This window comes from Triticum aestivum, chromosome 4A, assembly GCF_018294505.1.
Source record: "Triticum aestivum cultivar Chinese Spring chromosome 4A, IWGSC CS RefSeq v2.1, whole genome shotgun sequence".
NCBI classification, from domain to species: Eukaryota; Viridiplantae; Streptophyta; class Magnoliopsida; order Poales; family Poaceae; genus Triticum; species Triticum aestivum.
Window position 1 is genome coordinate 397229760 of NC_057803.1, and position 19202 is coordinate 397248961.

Genomic DNA, 19202 nt, shown 5'->3' on the forward strand with positions numbered 1-19202 from the left:
GCTACTACGGATTAGTAACACGTGAGCCTGATAGAAAGAAGAGAACCTAGTCCTTAACCCACGTAAAATGAGAAGAGAATGACTCAGATCAGAGGGCATAAGGTAAAGGAGTAAAAGAGCCTTACGTTCCCTCCCACAATCAATTCCCCTACATATAACTAAAGCACTTCTAGACTCGACATCGACCAGTTTGGCTCAACGAACCTACATGCAGTCCGGCTCTGATGCCAACGCTGTCAGGACCTCGTTTCCAAGTCACATTGATCTAGCCGGTAACACATCATATCACATTGCGTCCTCACGCACGGTATCCCCACGGGTGTCGCCTTACCATGGCCCAGGACCATTTGCGCCTTTTGGCTCACGTATATGATAGTGTCGCTAGCATCCATATGATAGAGAACCCGGGGCGACATGGTTAGTCATGAACCCAAAGCGGCACAAACCTATGGAGACAGGCATACATGAATCACATCTAGCATGTCGGTCAACAGTGTGTGAATCCGGGCTGTAGCACTAGGCTAACAGGACTCCGGGGAACCCGGGCTGTAGCAGGCTAGGCAGGACTCCGGATGTCACCGCGTGACATTTCCCCGAAGGGACATACATAGGAACGAAGTGAAATACATGCCGGCAAGTCAAGTGTCCTGAGCAGTAGTGCTGGGCTAGCAGGACTCCGGTGAACCAGGCTGTAGCGGACTACTATGGCTCGAGGAGCACTAGACTACATTTCCCCATAAGAGAGGCTGCCAAGGATAAACAACTAGATTGTCGGATCCCACACATACCAAGCATTTCAATCATACACACAATATGCTCGATATGTGCAAATACAACATGGCATCACAACAAAACTCTATAACTCAAGTACTTTATTTAAAGGCTCCAAAGAGCCATGCATAACATGTTCATACAGGTAGGGGTCACATGACCCGACACTCAAGTCATACAAGCATACAAGCACATGCAGAAGAAAATAGTCTAAGTACAGACACTAGAAAGGAAGAAGGCTTGTTGAAGCCTGTCTATCTACATAGGGCCCTCCATGGCCAGGATCACCACCTAGGTGGCAAGTTACTCATCGATGTCGAGGTCTACATAAAACCCATCGGAGGGGTCGGTGTTGTCGTCTGAAAACAGTAATTAAAGCAAACATGAGTGCAAAGGTACTCAACAAGTCTTACAACAGAACCTACTATACATGCTCATTCTCAAGAAGGTGGTGGAGTTAATGCAGCAAGCCAGCTTTGACTCTTGGCTAATATCCTACGAGACACCACTAGTAAAATAGTTTTCGCACAGAGTCCACTAATCACCAACACAATACTCCATCGGCGATCCTCCGTCGTCATCCTACAAGAGGGCCATCCTCGGTACTCACACTTATCTTGAGTCTTTTAGTAGTAACCATTAACTTGTCTATGAACTGTATAGGCAACCAAGTAGTCCTTTACCGTGGACGCGGCTATTCGAATAGATGATGTTAACCCTGCAGGGGTGTACTTCTTCATACATGCTCTCAGCACTTACCGTCGTTTACACGACATGTACTCGGCGACCTTCAAGCGGAATCCCAACAAGGGTGTTGGCCACGGCCTACCTAAACACTCAAGTCTCTAGTCCAGGTTTATCCCCTATCCAGGTTCCATCCGCAGGGAGTCCAGCTGAGGTTTCCACATACGGCCCCGAATGATGTGAACAGGGTTCCGAGACGCCAAACGGGCGCCCGGCATATCCGACCGTGGTGTATCTACTGCATCATAGCCCACCCCTAGGGTCAGTGCTACGCACGGCCGCCAACACATAACCTACAAACACCAGAAACTAATTGCAACTCCTGGACAGAGTACTAGGGTGATTAAGAAGCCAAGAGGGTCAATTAAGGATCCCAATGCATGGTAGTAGCTGATTCTTAAATCACACATACATATCTCAGTTCTTAGGGACGGCCTCAATGAAACAACCCACCATGTACTCCTACATGGCCTCTCATCGATACCTTTACCAAATCATGTTCAACACATCTCTCACATTACCGACATAATCATTTCACTCTAGCCCATCGCCCAGATGAACCAGACCTGGCACAACTCTAAGCATAGCAGGCATAGCAAGGTAGGAAACACATACATGGCTCAATCAACTCCTACACATGCTAGTGGGTTTCATCTAGTTACTGTGGCAATGACAGGTCATGCAGAGGATAAGGGCTCAACTACCGCAACACACAGCAGTTTGAAATGTTGTTGTCTTAATGCAGTAAGTGAGAGCAGAAGCGGGAACATGCGATTGTATCGATATGATCAATGGGGTTGCTTGCCTGATAGAGTGGTAGTAGGGTACTGCCCTTCAGTTGGATACTCGGAGATATCCTCGGAGGCAGAACCTACCACAAAAGACACCACAGAATATAATCAACACATGGCAATATGCAACAATATGATGCATGCTATGACATGGCAAAATGAGGTGTCCTGCCTAATGCAATGTGAAGCAAGTTGAAATGGGTTCATTTGAATCAAAGATTCAAATGGTAGCTTAAGTTCTTATGCATTATAAGTGTATTAGCTTGTTCCACCTAGACAGCAAGGTTAAATTGTTTTGTCATGCATGAAACCATTACAGATGGAAAGATTGAATTTTTCTAATCATTTTTCATATATAATTTGTTTGATTTGGAGCTATGGTTGATTTTCTATGATTTTTAGAAGTTTTGGCTATTTTCTGGAATTTCCTATATAAAAATAAACCGAGAAAATAAATAACTGCTCAGCACCGTGTCATTGTGACGTCAGCGAGTCAAAGGCGCCAGCCCAAGTCAAACCTGACGGCTGGGACCCACACGTTAGTGAAACAACTAATTAACAGGGTTAAGTTAATACTAACTAAACTATCAATGGGGCCTGGGCCCGCATGTCAGTGACCTATTGGGTTAACTAATAGTTGATTAGTGCTAAGCTAAGATTAGTAGGGCTCTGGGCCCACCTGTCATTGACCCAGGGGAGTTAAACCCCTGGTCAAACGAGGTCAACTCGCCGGCGGTTTGACGCCGGCGACGACAGACGCGGCGGAGAGGCTCGGGTTTGCGTCTCCGGCGACCAAACGGGCGGCCGAGACCATCTATGGGGCGATGACCTTGGTGGTCGCCGGAGCTCGGGTGAGCTCGGGCTCATTGCTGCAGTGGCCTAGGCGGGGCGGCGCTAGCATCTACGGCTCCTATGCGATGCAGGGAGTGCGTTGGACACAAGCCCGGGACCATATGGTCACCGGAGCATGACCGGCGACGACGCGGGCGGCGACGCGTGCGGGTGAGCTTCGTGCAGTCGATGCAGGGGACAACAACAAGAATGGAGAGGATGGGAATGTAGCTGAGCTCACAACGTTTGCGATGATCTAAATGGCGAGGTCGGGGACGAGCTGGAGTAGTGGTGACGGCGAAAGGGATCTCTGGCGGCGATCAGCGAAGACGAGGACGAGGCGGTAACTCCAGGGTGAGCAAGCGCTCGGGGCTCAGTCTGCTCTTCGGAGAGGAGGGCGGCAGAGCTCCTGGACACGGTGGCGTGGCACGGAGACGACGGAGAGCACGGCTATGGCGACAGTGCGGCTACGACAGCGTCAGCCATCATGGGAGAGAGCGAGGGAGAGAGGCAGGGGTGCGTGTGAGGTGTCCACGGGGTCGAGGCGGTGCCGCAGAGGTGCTTCGAGGCGTCGCGCTGGCACGGGCTACAGCAGGCAGGCAGGGAGGTGGCGTGGCGAGCGCGGCGGCGTCGCGGTGTCCCTCCTGTGCCTACTGGCAGAGGTAGGTGATGACTGGCACAGGCCAGATGGGCCGGGCCAGCCAGGTAAGTGGCCTCTGGCCTTTCTCTCTCTCTTTTCTGATTTGTTTCTGTTTTGTAATTTTCTGCAACTATTGGGCTTTATTAAAAATACTAAAACATTTCCAGAAATCCTGAAAATAATTGTGGGCTCTGTTGGGATTATTCCTAACAGCCCACACTTATTTCCAGAATTATTTGAGCATTTAAAATATTTTATAGCATTTAAATGCCCAAATGCAAATACTATATGGAATAAGCCAATGACCTTGAGATGTCCTAGAAAAATGTGCACCATTTTTGTCAAAGGTTTTAACCCAAAACATAAAGGGTGGACTTTTTAGAAGGGCATTTCAGGTTCATTGAAAAAGTTTTTAGTAAACCCTAGTTGGTTTAAGGGGGTGCTGGGGGTTCTGTTATCCCCATTTAATCTTTTTGGGAAAATTAAACATGATGCCATCACTCTAATGCATGAGCTAGCTAGGGTGTGACAACTGGGGCGGGGGCACCTCAAAGGCACACCAATAGTTCTCTTAGCTGTGTGCTGTGCCCCCCCTCCACAGTTTACTCCTTCGGTCATAGCGTCGTAGTACATAGGCGAAGCCCTGCGTGGATCACATCACCATCACCGTTACCACGCCGTTGTGCTGAAGAAACTCTCCCTCGACCCTCTATTGGATCAAGAGTCAATGGACGTCATCGAGCTGAACGTGTGCTGAACTGGGAGGTGCCATACGTTCGGTACTTCATCGGTTGGATCATGAAGGCATTCGTGTACATCAATCGCGTTAACCTAACGCTTCCGCTTTCGATCTACGAGGATACGTGGACACACTCTCCCCTTCTCGTTGTTGTGCATCTCCTATATAGATCTTACATGGTCGTAGGAATATTTTTGGAATTGTATGCTACGTTCCCTAATAGTGGCATCCGAGCTAGGTCTATGCGTAGATGATACGCACGAGTAGAAAACAATGAGTTGTGGGCGGTAATAGTCATACTGCTTACCACCAACGTCTTATTTTGATTCGGCGGTATTGTTGGATGAAGCGGCCCGGACCAACATTACATGAACACGTTCATGAGACCGGTTCTACTGACGTGCTTTGCACACAGGTGGCTGGCGGGTGTCTATTTCTCCAACTTTAGTTGAATCGAATTTGACTATGGCCGGTCCTTGTTGAATTGTTGTGGTTTTGATGCGTAGGTACGAAAGGTTCTTGCTAGAAGCTCGTAGCAGACACGTAAAACTTGCAACAACAAAGTAGAGGACGTCTAACTTGTTTTTGCAGGGCATGTTGTGATGTGATATGGCCAAGACGTGATGAGATATAAATTGTTGTATGAGATGATCATGATTTGTAGAAGTTATCGGCAACTGGCAGGAGCCTTATGGTTGTCGCTTTATTGTATGAAATGCAATCGCCATGTAATTTCTTACTTTATCACTAAGTGTGTCGTGGTTTTTTCACAGCAGATGTCCTTGTGAAAGGACTTAGTCGTGGAGCCATCGCTACGGGTGTCACATCCCTAGTTCTGACAATGCCTAGTGCATGCATTAGAGTGTTACATCATGTTTAAATTTCATTTAAACCTGAGATGGGGATTGACTAAGCCCTAGCACCAAATGAATTCAACTAGGGTCAAAATAAAACCTTTTTCACTGAACTCAAAATGTCCTCTAAAAATGTTCAACATTTCTGGTTTGAGGTGGAAGCATCTACCAAAAATGGTTTATATTTTTGCAGGACATATTTGGTCACTGAATTAAATCATATAGTATTTTCATTTGGGCATTTAAATGCTATTAAATATTTCAAATGCCCAAATAATCATAAACTAAAATGTTTATTGTTGGATATATTCTAAACAGTAGCCATGATTAGTTTTATGATTTTTGAAAGTGTCTGAGTATTTTTAATAAAGCCCTAAATTTACAGAATAATAGAAAACTGAGATAATTAGAAAAAGAGAGAGAGAGAAAGACCCGTACCTGGGCCACTTACCTGTAGCCGGCCCAGTTTCTGCGCGGCCCGTTACTGTGCAGCCCAGCTGCCAGTCATCTTCCTCCCCCTCGCCCCGAAGCAGCTGCGTGCTGGACGCACGCGCGCCGACGCCGGCCACCTCCTGCTTCGCCGTGGCAGCCTCCCCGACTTCCTCGCGACGCCACGGAGACGTCCCCGACCCCCTCTCACTTCTCCCTCGCTCTCTGGACCTCCCTCCCCCTCGCTCCTCTGTTTCCCCTCCCGCGACCGAGCGGAGCTCTCCGTCATCGTCGCCGTACCCATGGCCACCGGCCACCCCTAGCCTCGCCGATGCACCCAGGAGCTCCGCCTCGACCCCCTCTTCCTCCCCACCGATCCACAGCCCTCCGGAAGCCCTGCATCGCCGCCATCGCCGTCGTCTTCTACCTCGGACCCGCCGGCCATCTTCGTCAAATTCGCCGGCTCCGGACCGTCCCCGACCTCGCCGAGCGTCCCCTCGTCATCGCCGTGAGTCACTGACCCTCTCCCCTAACTCAGCATGCTCCCCTCCGTGCCGTAGCGCCGTTCCCCACGAGCACCGAAGCCACCGTCCGCCATTGCTGCTGCACGCATAGCCTCCATGCTCCCCTGGCCGCACTGAGCTGCTCTTAGTGCTCCCCATGACTAGCAGGTGCTGCCCAGCCTCTCCATTTGCTCACTGATGCACCGTAGCGACGCGCCCGAGCACCACCGAACACCATCGCCGCCAAAGCTCGTCGCCGGCATGAGTTCCGGCGACCCCACGACCTCCCACTTGGTCCTCTGGATGCGCGAGAGCAAGGGCCATCCCTTGGTGCCCTCAGCGCGACCAGCCGCGGGCCGTAGCGCCGTCCCGAGCAACTCCGGCGAGGTCTCGTCGTCGCCGTGGTCGCCGGCGTCACTCGCCGACGTGGCCACTTAATTAGGGCGTAAACACCCCGCTAATCACCCACTAGAGCCACTGCCAAGTGGGCCCCCGTGCCTAATTAATTAGTTTAACCTCTCTGTTAAATTAGCACTAACCTCAGAGGGCCCCGCCTGTCACCGTTGACTTTGCCATGTCAGCATTGACCAGACCCACCAGTCAGCCTCTGTCCCTGCCTGTTACACTTACGTGCGGGTCCCAGCCGTCAGGTTTGACCTGGACCAGCCACGTTGACCTGCTGACGTCACTAATACGTCATGCTGACGCAGTATTTGTTTCTGGAAATTAAAATAAATCAAAAATGATTTATTAATTCCAGAAAATGCCTAAAACTTCAATAAATCATAGAAAATTAACCGTAACTCCAAATTAAATAATTTATATATGAAAAATTATTAGAAAAATTCAAGGAATCCATCTGTACCATTTTCATGCATGTTAGAACAACTTATAGGTGCTGTTTAGCACAAATCAATTAAATGGCATTTGAATAATCACATATGGAGTTTAAATTTGAATCTTGTATTCAAACCAACTTCAATTAATCTGTTGCTAGTTGCATTAGCTCAAAACACATTCATTTTGCCATGTCATGATCATGCATCATATTGTGCATTGCATTGATTGTGTTCCCTTCTATGTTGCCGGTAATTGTCCCCTCTCGATAGACGTGATACCGATGATGTGATCGTTGACACTGATGAAGACTCAATGTTATCTTCAGAAGTGCCAGGCAAGCAAAACCCCCTTGTTCATTCCGATAAAATCCCACTCTCTCGCTCCTGCTCTCTTTTACTGCATTAGGACAATACCGATTCATCTGTTACTGCTGCGGTAGTTGAACCCCTTTATCCTCTGCATGACCTGTCATTGCCACAGTAAATAGATGAAACCCACTAGCATGAGTAGGAGTTGTTTGAGCCCTGTTGTGCCTACTCATTCATGTTTGTTTGTCATGCCTTCTACTGCTTAGAGTTGAGTCAGGTCTGATTCATCGGGGATGAATCAGAGGCGTGTGAACATGTCCTACTGTGTGTGAGCTAAGTGTGTGAACACGATTTGGTAAAGGTAGCGGTGAGAGGCCATGTAGGAGTACATGGTGGGTTGTCTCATTGCAGCCGTCCTCAGGAACTGAGTTCTGTGTTTGTGATCCATGATTCAGCTACTACCACGCATTGGGCCCGAAACCAATGGACCCTCTCGGCTTCTTGATCACCCTTGTCCTCTGTCCAGGAGTTGCAAGTAGTTTCTGGTGTTTGTAGTATGCTGGAGGCCGTGCGCAGCGCTGACCGTAGGGGTGGGCTGTGATGCGGTAGGCACGTGGCCGGGTAAACCGGGCGCCCGTTTGGTGTCACGGAACCCTGTACACATTGTTTGGGGCTGTGAGCGAAACTCCGGCCGGATCTCCTCATGGATGGAACCCGAATAGGCGATAAACCTGGACTAGAGACTTGAGTGTTTAGGTAGGCCGTGGCCGACACCCACGTTGGCCTTCCGCTTGAAGGTTGCCGAGTACATGTCGTGTAAACGGCGGTAAGTGGTGAGAGCGTGTGTGAAGAAGTACACCCCTGCAGGGTTAACATCATCTATTCGAATAGCCGTGTCCGCGGAAAAGGACTTCTGGGTTGCTTATATCAGTTCATAGACAAGTGAAAGTGGATACTTTAAAATGCGCAAGATAAGCGTGAGTGCTATGGATGGCGTTCTCGTAGGGAGACGGGAGCGGATCCATAGTGGTGTATTGATATGGTGAATATGTGGACTCGTGTGCGCCACTTCAAAAGAGTTACTTGCAGTCGTAGTTCAGGATAGCCACCGAGTCAAAGCTGGCTTGCTGCAGTTAAACCCCACCATCCCTTGTTGATAATGATGCATATGTAGATAGTTCTGATGTAAGTCTTGCTGGGTACATTTGTACTCACGTTTGCCTATTTTATGTTTTGCAGAGAGACTTCAGTCTCACTAGTATTTCCGCGTGGTCTTCGACGTTTAGCTTGATACCTCAGCTACGATCTTGTGCCCTCGACAGGATCTGATAGATAGCCAGGCTTCTCAGCCTTTTTCATTTATAGATGTCTGTACTCAGACATGATAGCTTCCGCTTGTGCTTTGATTTGTATGCTCTGATTGTTGGGTCATGAGACCCCTGTTTGTAATATCTCGCTCCTCGGAGCCTATTGAATAAATACTCGAGTCGTAGAGTCATGTTGTGATGCCATGTTGTATTTGCACATATCGAGCATATTGTGTGTATGTTATTGAAATGCTTGGTATGTGTGGGATCTGACCATCTAGTTGTTTATCTTTAGTAGCCTCTCTTACCGGGAAATGTCTCCTAGTGTTTCCACCGAGCCATGGTAGCTTGCTACTGCTCCGGAACACTTAGGCTGGCCGGCATGTGTCCTTCTTCGTTCCTGTGTCTGTCCCTTCGGGGAAATGTCACGCGATGAATACCAGAGTCCTGTTAGCCTGCTACAGCCCGGTTCACCGGAGTCCTGCTAGCCCAGTGCTACAGCCTGGATTCACTCGCTGATGACCGACACGTTCGATGCTGGGTCATGGATGCCTGTCCCTGTAAGTCTGTGCCACTTTGGGTTTACGACTAGCCATGTCAGCCCGGGCTCCTTATCATATGGATGCTAGCGACACTGTCATATACGTGTGCCAAAAGGCGCAAACGGTCCCGGGCAAAGGTAAGGCGACACCCGTGGGAATACCGTGCGTGAGGCCGCAAAGTGATATGAGGTGTTACATGCTAGATCGATGTGGCATTGAGTCGGGGTCCTGACAGCGTTGGTATCAGAGCTTGACTACCTGTAGGATTACCAAGCCAAACTGGTCGAAGTTGAGTCTAGAAATTCTTTGGTTATATAAGGGAATTGATTGTGGGATGGAACGTAAGGCTCTTTTTACTCCTTATACCTCATGGCCTTCTGATCTGAGTCATCATCTTCTCTTCTATGGGGATTAAGAACTAGGTTATCTCTTCTTTCCATCAGGATCACGTGTTACTAATCCGTAGACTTATAGAATTGTTGGAATTAAGCCTCGTTTCAGATCCTATTACTTCCGTATGTTAATTGTTGATCTCGAGACCTTGATGTGTGGGCCCAGGCGCCTGCCTAATTAGTGTTAGGTTAGTTAGTGTTAATTAACTTAGTTAATTAGGTGAGCCACTGACATGCGGGCCCCGCCCGGCTAACTAAGTTAGTTAGGGCTAATCATATTTAGGTTAGTCACTGACCAGTGGGCCCAATCCAGTTAGTTAGGGCTAACTAACTTGGTTAGTTGACTGGGTCACTGACCAGTGGGTCCCACTGGTCAGGTTTGACCTGGTCGACGCCTTTGACCTGCTGACGTCACCCCGGCGTCATGCTGACGCAGTATATGCTTCTGGGATTTTAAATAAGTCAGAAATGATTTATTTATTTTCAGAATATGCCCTAAACTTCAATAAATCATAGAAATTCAACCGTAACTCCAAATTAAATAATTTATATATGAAAAATTATCAGAAAAATTCAAGGAATCCATCTGTACCATTTTCATGCATGTTAGAACAACTTATAACTGCTGTTTAGCACAAATTAATTAATGGCATTTGAATAATCACATATGGAGTTTGAATTTGAATCTTGTATTCAAACCAACTTCATTTAATCTGTTGCTAGTTGCATTAGCTCAAAACACATTCATATTGCCATGTCATAGCATGCATCATTTTGTGCATTGCATTGATTGTGTTCTTCTTTGTTGCCGGTATCTGTTCCCTCCCGGTAGACGATGTTCCGACGTTGTGATCGTTGACACTGATGAAGACTCAATGTTATCTTCAGAAGTGCCAGGCAAGCAAAACCCCCTTGTTCATTCCGATACAATCCCACTCTCTCGCTCCTGCTCTCTTTTACTGCATTAGGACAACAACGATTCATCTGTTACCTGCTGCGGTAGCTGAACCCCTTTATCCTTTGCATGACCTGTCATTGCCATAGTAAATAGATGAAACCCACTAGCATGAGTAGGAGTTGTTTGAGCCCTGTTGTGCCTACTCATTCATGCTTGTTTGTCATGCCTGCTACTGCTTAGAGTCGAGTCAGGTCTGATTCATCCGGGATGAATCAGAGGTGTGTGAACATGTCCTACGGTGTGTGAGCTAAGCGTGTGAACACGATTTGGTAAAGGTAGCGGTGAGAGGCCATGTAGGAGTACATGGTGGGTTGTCTCATTGCAGCCGTCCTCAGGAACTGAGTTCTGTGTTTGTGATCCATGATTCAGCTACTACCACGCATTGGGCCCGAAACCAATGGACCCTCTCGGCTTCTTGATCACCCTTGTCCTCTGTCCAGGAGTTGCAAGTAGTTTCTGGTGTTTGTAGTATGCTGGAGGCCGTGCGCAGCGCTGACCGTAGGGGTGGGCTGTGATGCGGTAGGCACGTGGCCGGGTAAACCGGGCGCCCGTTTGGTGTCACGGAACCCTGTACACATTGTTTGGGGCTGTGAGCGAAACTCCGGCCGGATCTCCTCATGGATGGAACCCGAATAGGCGATAAACCTGGACTAGAGACTTGAGTGTTTAGGTAGGCCGTGGCCGACACCCACGTTGGCCTTCCGCTTGAAGGTTGCCGAGTACATGTCGTGTAAACGGCGGTAAGTGGTGAGAGCGTGTGTGAAGAAGTACACCCCTGCAGGGTTAACATCATCTATTCGAATAGCCGTGTCCGCGGAAAAGGACTTCTGGGTTGCTTATATCAGTTCATAGACAAGTGAAAGTGGATACTTTAAAATGCGCAAGATAAGCGTGAGTGCTATGGATGGCGTTCTCGTAGGGAGACGGGAGCGGATCCATAGTGGTGTATTGATATGGTGAATATGTGGACTCGTGTGCGCCACTTCAAAAGAGTTACTTGCAGTCGTAGTTCAGGATAGCCACCGAGTCAAAGCTGGCTTGCTGCAGTTAAACCCCACCATCCCTTGTTGATAATGATGCATATGTAGATAGTTCTGATGTAAGTCTTGCTGGGTACATTTGTACTCATGTTTGCCTATTTTATGTTTTGCAGAGAGACTTCAGTCTCACTAGTATTTCCACGTGGTCTTCGACGTTTAGCTTGATACCTTAGCTACGATCTTGTGCCCTCGACAGGATCTGATAGATAGTCAGGCTTCTCAGCCTTTTTCATTTATAGATGTCTGTACTCAGACATGATAGCTTCCGCTTGTGCTTTGATTTGTATGCTCTGATTGTTGGGTCATGAGACCCCTGTTTGTAATATCTCGCTCCTCGGAGCCTATTGAATAAATACTCGAGTCGTAGAGTCATGTTGTGATGCCATGTTGTATTTGCACATATCGAGCATATTGTGTGTATGTTATTGAAATGCTTGGTATGTGTGGGATCTGACCATCTAGTTGTTTATCTTTAGTAGCCTCTCTTACCGGGAAATGTCTCCTAGTGTTTCCACCGAGCCATGGTAGCTTGCTACTGCTCCGGAACACTTAGGCTGGCCGGCATGTGTCCTTCTTCGTTCCTGTGTCTGTCCCTTCGGGGAAATGTCACGCGATGAATACCGGAGTCCTGTTAGCCTGCTAAAGCCCGGTTCACCGGAGTCCTGCTAGCCCAGTGCTACAGCCTGGATTCACTCGCTGATGACCGACACGTTCGATGCTGGGTCATGGATGCCTGTCCCTGTAAGTCTGTGCCACTTTGGGTTTACGACTAGCCATGTCAGCCCGGGCTCCTTATCATATGGGTGCTAGCGACACTATCATATACGTGTGCCAAAAGACGCAAACGGTCCCGGGCAAAGGTAAGGCGACACCCGTGGGAATACCGTGCGTGAGGCCGCAAAGTGATATGAGGTGTTACATGCTAGACCTATGTGGCATCGAGTCGGGGTCCTGACAGCGTTGGTATCAGAGCCTGACTGCCTGTAGGTTACCAAGCCAAACTGGTCGAAGTTGAGTCTAGAAATTCTTTAGTTATATAAGGGAATTGATTGTGGGATGGAACGTAAGGCTCTTTTTACTCCTTATACCTCATGGCCTTCTGATCTGAGTCATCATCTTCTCTTCTACGGGGATTAAGAACTAGGCTATCTCTTCTTTCTATCAGGATCACGTGTTACTAATCCGTAGACTTATAAGATTGTTGGATTAAGCCTCGTTTCAGTTCCTAGTACTTCTATATGTTAACTGTTGATCTCGAGACCTTGATATTGTGCTTCTGAGTGGTTATGCCACCATTTTTGTGAATGTCTCAAATCTTTTCTGAGCATTTACAGCCGTTATGCTGTCCGAGTCATTCCAGGTTTCTAAATAGTCTGATGCATTTGCAAAATCCTTTCCCTCTGGTTTCGATGTTCCTTTATGCCAGCTCAATCACACTAATTGTTGAGTTGAGGTATTCTATTGCCTTGACATTATGTTGGAGTTACTATTATGACCCTAGGTGTCTCAGGGGATCATCTAGTAGTCTAGCCATGATTTATGTTCCAGTGTGATGACTCTGGCCGTCATTATCGAAAGCATCCCGTGATGCCATTTAGTAGTAGGTATTCTATCCCTGGGTTGTGAACCCGAGATTCACCCTACTTGCTTCATGTTGATAGTTTTGCTCGTTCCTTTAGGATATTAGCAACCTTTGCGATAGTCCTTGAAGTCCGTGGTATCTTCTTCTTCCAAATACCATGAACTACTTATGGCAGAACTTCCTCGTTGAACTGAAATATCACAACAGGATTATTTTTGATGAGTTCTCCATTATATATTGTGGCTCTGCCAGTTCTACCTTTCTACTTGGGTTATCCGGAAGAAATATGTTGAATTCGTTCGACATGCTAAACCATGCATCCACAACTCAGAAAATCGTATGTTCCTTTGAGTTGTCCCTCTTTAGTTGTCTTCTGACCCCCTTCTATCAATTGATAGTCAAGATTATGTGTGCATTCGTTCATCGATGCCTATTACTCTTGTGGTCCGTCAAGCCATTCCATTCAGAATGACTAGGAGAAACAAACTCCAGTACCTCTTCCATATCCAGGATTGGGTCAAAGAAGTTGTGCTCCGCAGATCAAATGCCAATCCAGCTTTTGCTCTGTTCTACCTTGGAGTATTACCATCTTTTATATCGGGATTGTTATAGGAATTGCACCCCATCCTATGAACTCTTGGTACAGTGATACTTCTTGCCATCATTGTTCATTCCTCGGTTCCTGTGTTATTGTAACCGGAATGTCGACAAGTGAATCATGATGTGTGAAATCAATACTCCAAGCAACTACGTTGCTTGGTAGTTAAATGGACAATAACGTCATCCTTAGCGAGTTGACTATTGAATCATCACCCTAAGGTTGATTGTGCTACCTAGTCCATTTTCCTGGTGCACTCCTCGATTGATGAGATAGGATTTGCTAAGTCCTCGCTCATTTGATCATATCATCTTGCCCTGAAAAGCAAGATTGTTCTCGAGCTTAGTAACATATCGGTGGTTCGTGATTTCCGAAGATCTTCTCGGAAGTATTACCAGGTTGTCACCTGACCGCTATGTTGAGCTCGTGATCAAGTTGGTTTCTTGTGAACCACCTTCTCTCCAAGAATCAGTGTTAGATATCCCTGAGCTAGTTGGTTAAGCTAGACAACAACTTGGAGAGTTGGAAGATAAAAGCTTGCCTGACTTAGTTCGTCCCAAAAGGATATTCTTGTGTAGTGTGTGTTGAAGAAAGATGATATCTTCATCGATTGGTCCCTGTGATCAGTTGCTGGACCTATTGTCTTATCAATCTTTTGATTTGAGTGTGGGCTATCGTCAAATCAAGTCAGAACCAACGATGTTCGTAATGTTGTCTTATTCGTGGTTGATCCCTCGAGCATACACCATTACATCTTTGGTCTGACCAATGCTATCACCGTGTTCACTTAACTATGGAATTCCTTTTAAAAGGAAACCTAGATGAATTGTTGTTGAGCCCATTGACAACATCCTTATCTCCTCCATGGTCTTGTTGGACAACAAGTTAGTGTTGGAAACTTTTGAAGCATTTTCTTCATGCTAGCTCATGAAGTATTTGTTTGATGAAAGGAGTGACTTCCTCTTATACACATGCATTTGGTGAAAGTTGCCGCCGTGAATTTGAGGAAGTTAGTTTTGCTTCCTATGGAATCATCCCAAGTCAGTCATGCATATGTGCGAAGTATTCTATGGTTTGGAGACTTGCAACCTTCATTCCATATGTGTTCCGAGCACACCAAGCCACTGATTGATTTGTTCAAGGAGAAGAAGTTTCTTCTTAAGAGCATGCCTTATGCAAGGACTTCAATATCCTCGATTATGGTTCCCCACCTGAACTCGGTAGTGTTTTGTTGTAAGACTACCATGTGATAATGTTTTGTCTAGGACAACGTGTTCACGTGTTTGTAGCAGAACCAGCTCATGTTTTGGAGCTTACTATCGTAGTTCATCTCCCGAGAATCCCGCAACGTCATCTCGTCGATTTGTGTTGCAAACTTTCATTTTTCTTCCTAGACTCGATGAGTCTGGAATATCCTGACACCAACCAGATCTGAATCTCAGGCAGATATGATGGTTTGGAACATTTCCCAAGAACTATAATATCGGTCCCTCGAAAACCGGTAAAGTGGATGTCGTGGCCAACACATCCAGCCGGAAGACCTGTTATTATAATATCTTGATTGAGGAAGTTGGCCACCTCCCCATAGGGATTTCATAGGATTTACTCCCTAGTTGCCCCTATGGATTTTGAGATCCTGAAGTCCGACCTTTTTACTTGATGTTCTAGATATCAAACCATATCTATGAATGGTTACGCTAGCACATCAAGGAGAACATTAGAAGCGGAGTGCTAAATGTCTCTCGGTCGATCGCCCAGATTTTGTCTCCTTGGCCTCGCTAGGGTGAAATCTGAGATGATGTTATCTTCCTTTGCATCTGCATCCTCCATCACCATTCATCATGGTAGTAAGTTGTGTTACCGGACCCTTGACACGGATGTTGGTAAAACCTTGATGATTATGGAATTGCTCAAGTTCTTGAGAGCACGCACAAGCGCTACGTGTTATCATCGGCACTAACTGGGTTTGCTCTCAGTTTCCTCGGCAATGCTGTGACCTTCTCAAACAGTGAATTCACTCCCTATTGTTGGGTTCTTCCCCAGTTACCAGAATCATTCCCAGCATTTGCATTTTGTTCCTAGCTTGCACCGCCAATGTATCATTCTACCATGGGTCTCTTCCATTCCGGTGATAAGCAAATTCATCCATTACGTTGTCTTCAACAAGGTAATCCACATCATCCAAGTTTGAGTATGCCATTCTACCGACCCCCTCCAAACAATCGCTCGAGAATTGTCTTAGGCTGGTTTAAAGAGTTTCAATGATCTCTGAATCAAAAGTAATTCTTTTTGCCACTTAAGGGGATATCTCTACGAGTCACCTTCCTTAAGGTGTATCGTTATGGTATCTTGGCAACTCAACTCCTCGCTACGTTGACAATCGTTTACCACATTCTTGAGTCTGGAATTGTTGTCTACCTAGTGAACCTTCGTCATCCGTTTCTTTCCACCCCTCTTGATGTGTATCTCGTGTCTCAACCCGAGAGATGGTCCTATGTCTCATTCCAGGAGTTAGTCCTGAGTTGTTCGATCTTCGAGGAGATCGACCCTTCTAGAGTCTCCTCCTTCCCTCCGTGTCATGTTGACAGGATTTCTCAGAGCAAGACTTCAAGACAAAGATGGTGTTCAAATCAACGTTCATTTGAAGTGCACCCTGGATCATGAAGATTATACTAGTTTGCGTTTCCCCTTCATCTTACCCTACGCTTGAATCTCGAGACGAGATTCTTGTTTAGTGGGGGTGAGTTGTCACATCCCTAGTTCTGACAATGCCTAGTGCATGCATTAGAGTGTTACATCATGTTTAAATTTCATTTAAACCTGAGATGGGGATTGACTAAGCCCTAGCACCAAATGAATTCAACTAGGGTCAAAATAAAACCTTTTTCATTGAACTCAAAATGTCCTCTAAAAATGTTCAACATTTCTGGTTTGAGGTGGAAGCATCTACCAAAAATGGTTTATATTTTTGCAGGACATATTTGGTCACTGAATTAAATCATATAGTATTTTCATTTGGGCATTTAAATGCTATTAAATATTTCAAATGCCCAAATAATCATAAACTAAAATGTTTACTGTTGGATATATTCTAAACAGTAGCCATGATTAGTTTTATGATTTTTGAAAGTGTCTGAGTATTTTTAATAAAGCCCTAAATTTACAGAATAATAGAAAACTGAGATAATTAGAAAAAGAGAGAGAGAGAAAGACCCGTACCTGGGCCACTTACCTGTAGCCGGCCCAGTTTCTGCGCGGCCCGTTACTGTGCAGCCCAGCTGCCAGTCATCTTCCTCCCCCTCGCCCCAAAGCAGCTGCGTGCTGGACGCACGCGCGCCGACGCCGGCCACCTCCTGCTTCGCCGTGGCAGCCTCCTCGACTTCCTCGCGACGCCACGGAGACGTCCCCGACCCCCTCTCACTTCTCCCTCGCTCTCTGGACCTCCCTCCCCCTCGCTCCTCTGTTTCCCCTCCCGCGACCGAGCGGAGCTCGCCGTCATCGTCGCCGTACCCATGGCCACCGGCCACCCCTAGCCTCGCCGATGCACCCAGGAGCTCTGCCTCGACCCCCTCTTCCTCCCCACAGATCCACAGCCCTCCGGAAGCCCTGCATCGCCGCCATCACCGTTGTCTTCTACCTCGGACCTGCCGGCCATCTTCGTCAAATTCGCCGGCTCCAGACCGTCCCCGACCTCGCCGAGCGTCCCCTCGTCATCGCCGTGAGTCACTGACCCTCTCCCCTAACTCAGCATGCTCCCCTCCGTGCCGTAGCGCCGTTCCCCACGAGCACCGAAGCCACTGTCCGCCATTGCTGCTGCACGCATAGCCTCCGTGCTCCCCTGGCCGCACTGAGCTGCTCTTAGTGCTCCCCATGACTAGCAGGTGCTGCCCAGCCTCTCCATTTGCTCACTGATGCACCGTAGCGACGCGCCCGAGCACCACCGAACACCATCGCCGCCAAAGCTCGTCGCTGGCATGAGTTCCGGCGACCCCACGACCTCCCACTTGGTCCTCTGGATGCGCGAGAGCAAGGGCCATCCCTTGGTGCCCTCAGCGCGACCAGCCGCGGGCCGTAGCGCCGTCCCGAGCAACTCCGGCGAGGTCTCGCCGTCGCCGTGGTCGCCGGCGTCACTCGCCGACGTGGCCACTTAATTAGGGCGTAAACACCCCACTAATCACCCACTAGAGCCACTGCCAAGTGGGCCCCCGTGCCTAATTAATTAGTTTAACCTCTCTGTTAAATTAGCACTAACCTCAGAGGGCCCCGCCTGTCACCGTTGACTTTGCCATGTCAGCATTGACCGGACCCACCAGTCATCCTCTGTCCCTGCCTGTTACACTGACGTGCGGGTCCCAGCCGTCAGGTTTGACCTGGACCAGCCACGTTGACCTGCTGACGTCACTAATACGTCATGCTGACGCAGTATTTGTTTCTGGAAATTAAAATAAATCAAAAATGATTTATTAATTCCAGAAAATGCCTAAAACTTCAATAAATCATAGAAAATTAACCGTAACTCCAAATTAAATAATTTATATATGAAAAATTATCAGAAAAATTCAAGGAATCCATCTGTACCATTTTCATGCATGTTAGAACAACTTATAGGTGCTGTTTAGCACAAATCAATTAAATGGCATTTGAATAATCACATATGGAGTTTAAATTTGAATCTTGTATTCAAACCAACTTCATTTAATCTGTTGCTAGTTGCATTAGCTCAAAACACATTCATTTTGCCATGTCATGATCATGCATCATATTGTGCATTGCATTGATTGTGTTCCCTTCTATGTTGCCGGTAATTGTCCCCTCTCGATAGACATGATACCGATGATGTGATCGTTGACACTTATGAAGACTCAATGTTATCTTCAGAAGTTCCAGGCAAGCAAAACCCCCTTGTTCATTCCGATAAAATCCCACTCTCTCGCTCCTGCTCTCTTTTACTGCATTAGGACAATACCGATTCATCTGTTACTGCTGCGGTAGTTGAACCCCTTTATCCTCTGCATGACCTGTCATTGCCACAGTAAATAGATGAAACCCACTAGCATGAGTAGGAGTTGTTTGAGCCCTGTTGTGCCTACTCATTCATGTTTGTTTGTCATGCCTGCTACTGCTTAGAGTTGAGTCAGGTCTGATTCATCGGGGATGAATCAGAGGCGTGTGAACATGTCCTACTGTGTGTGAGCTAAGTGTGTGAACACGATTTGGTAAAGGTAGCGGTGAGAGGCCATGTAGGAGTACATGGTGGGTTGTCTCATTGCAGCCGTCCTCAGGAACTGAGTTCTGTGTTTGTGATCCATGATTCAGCTACTATCACGCATTGG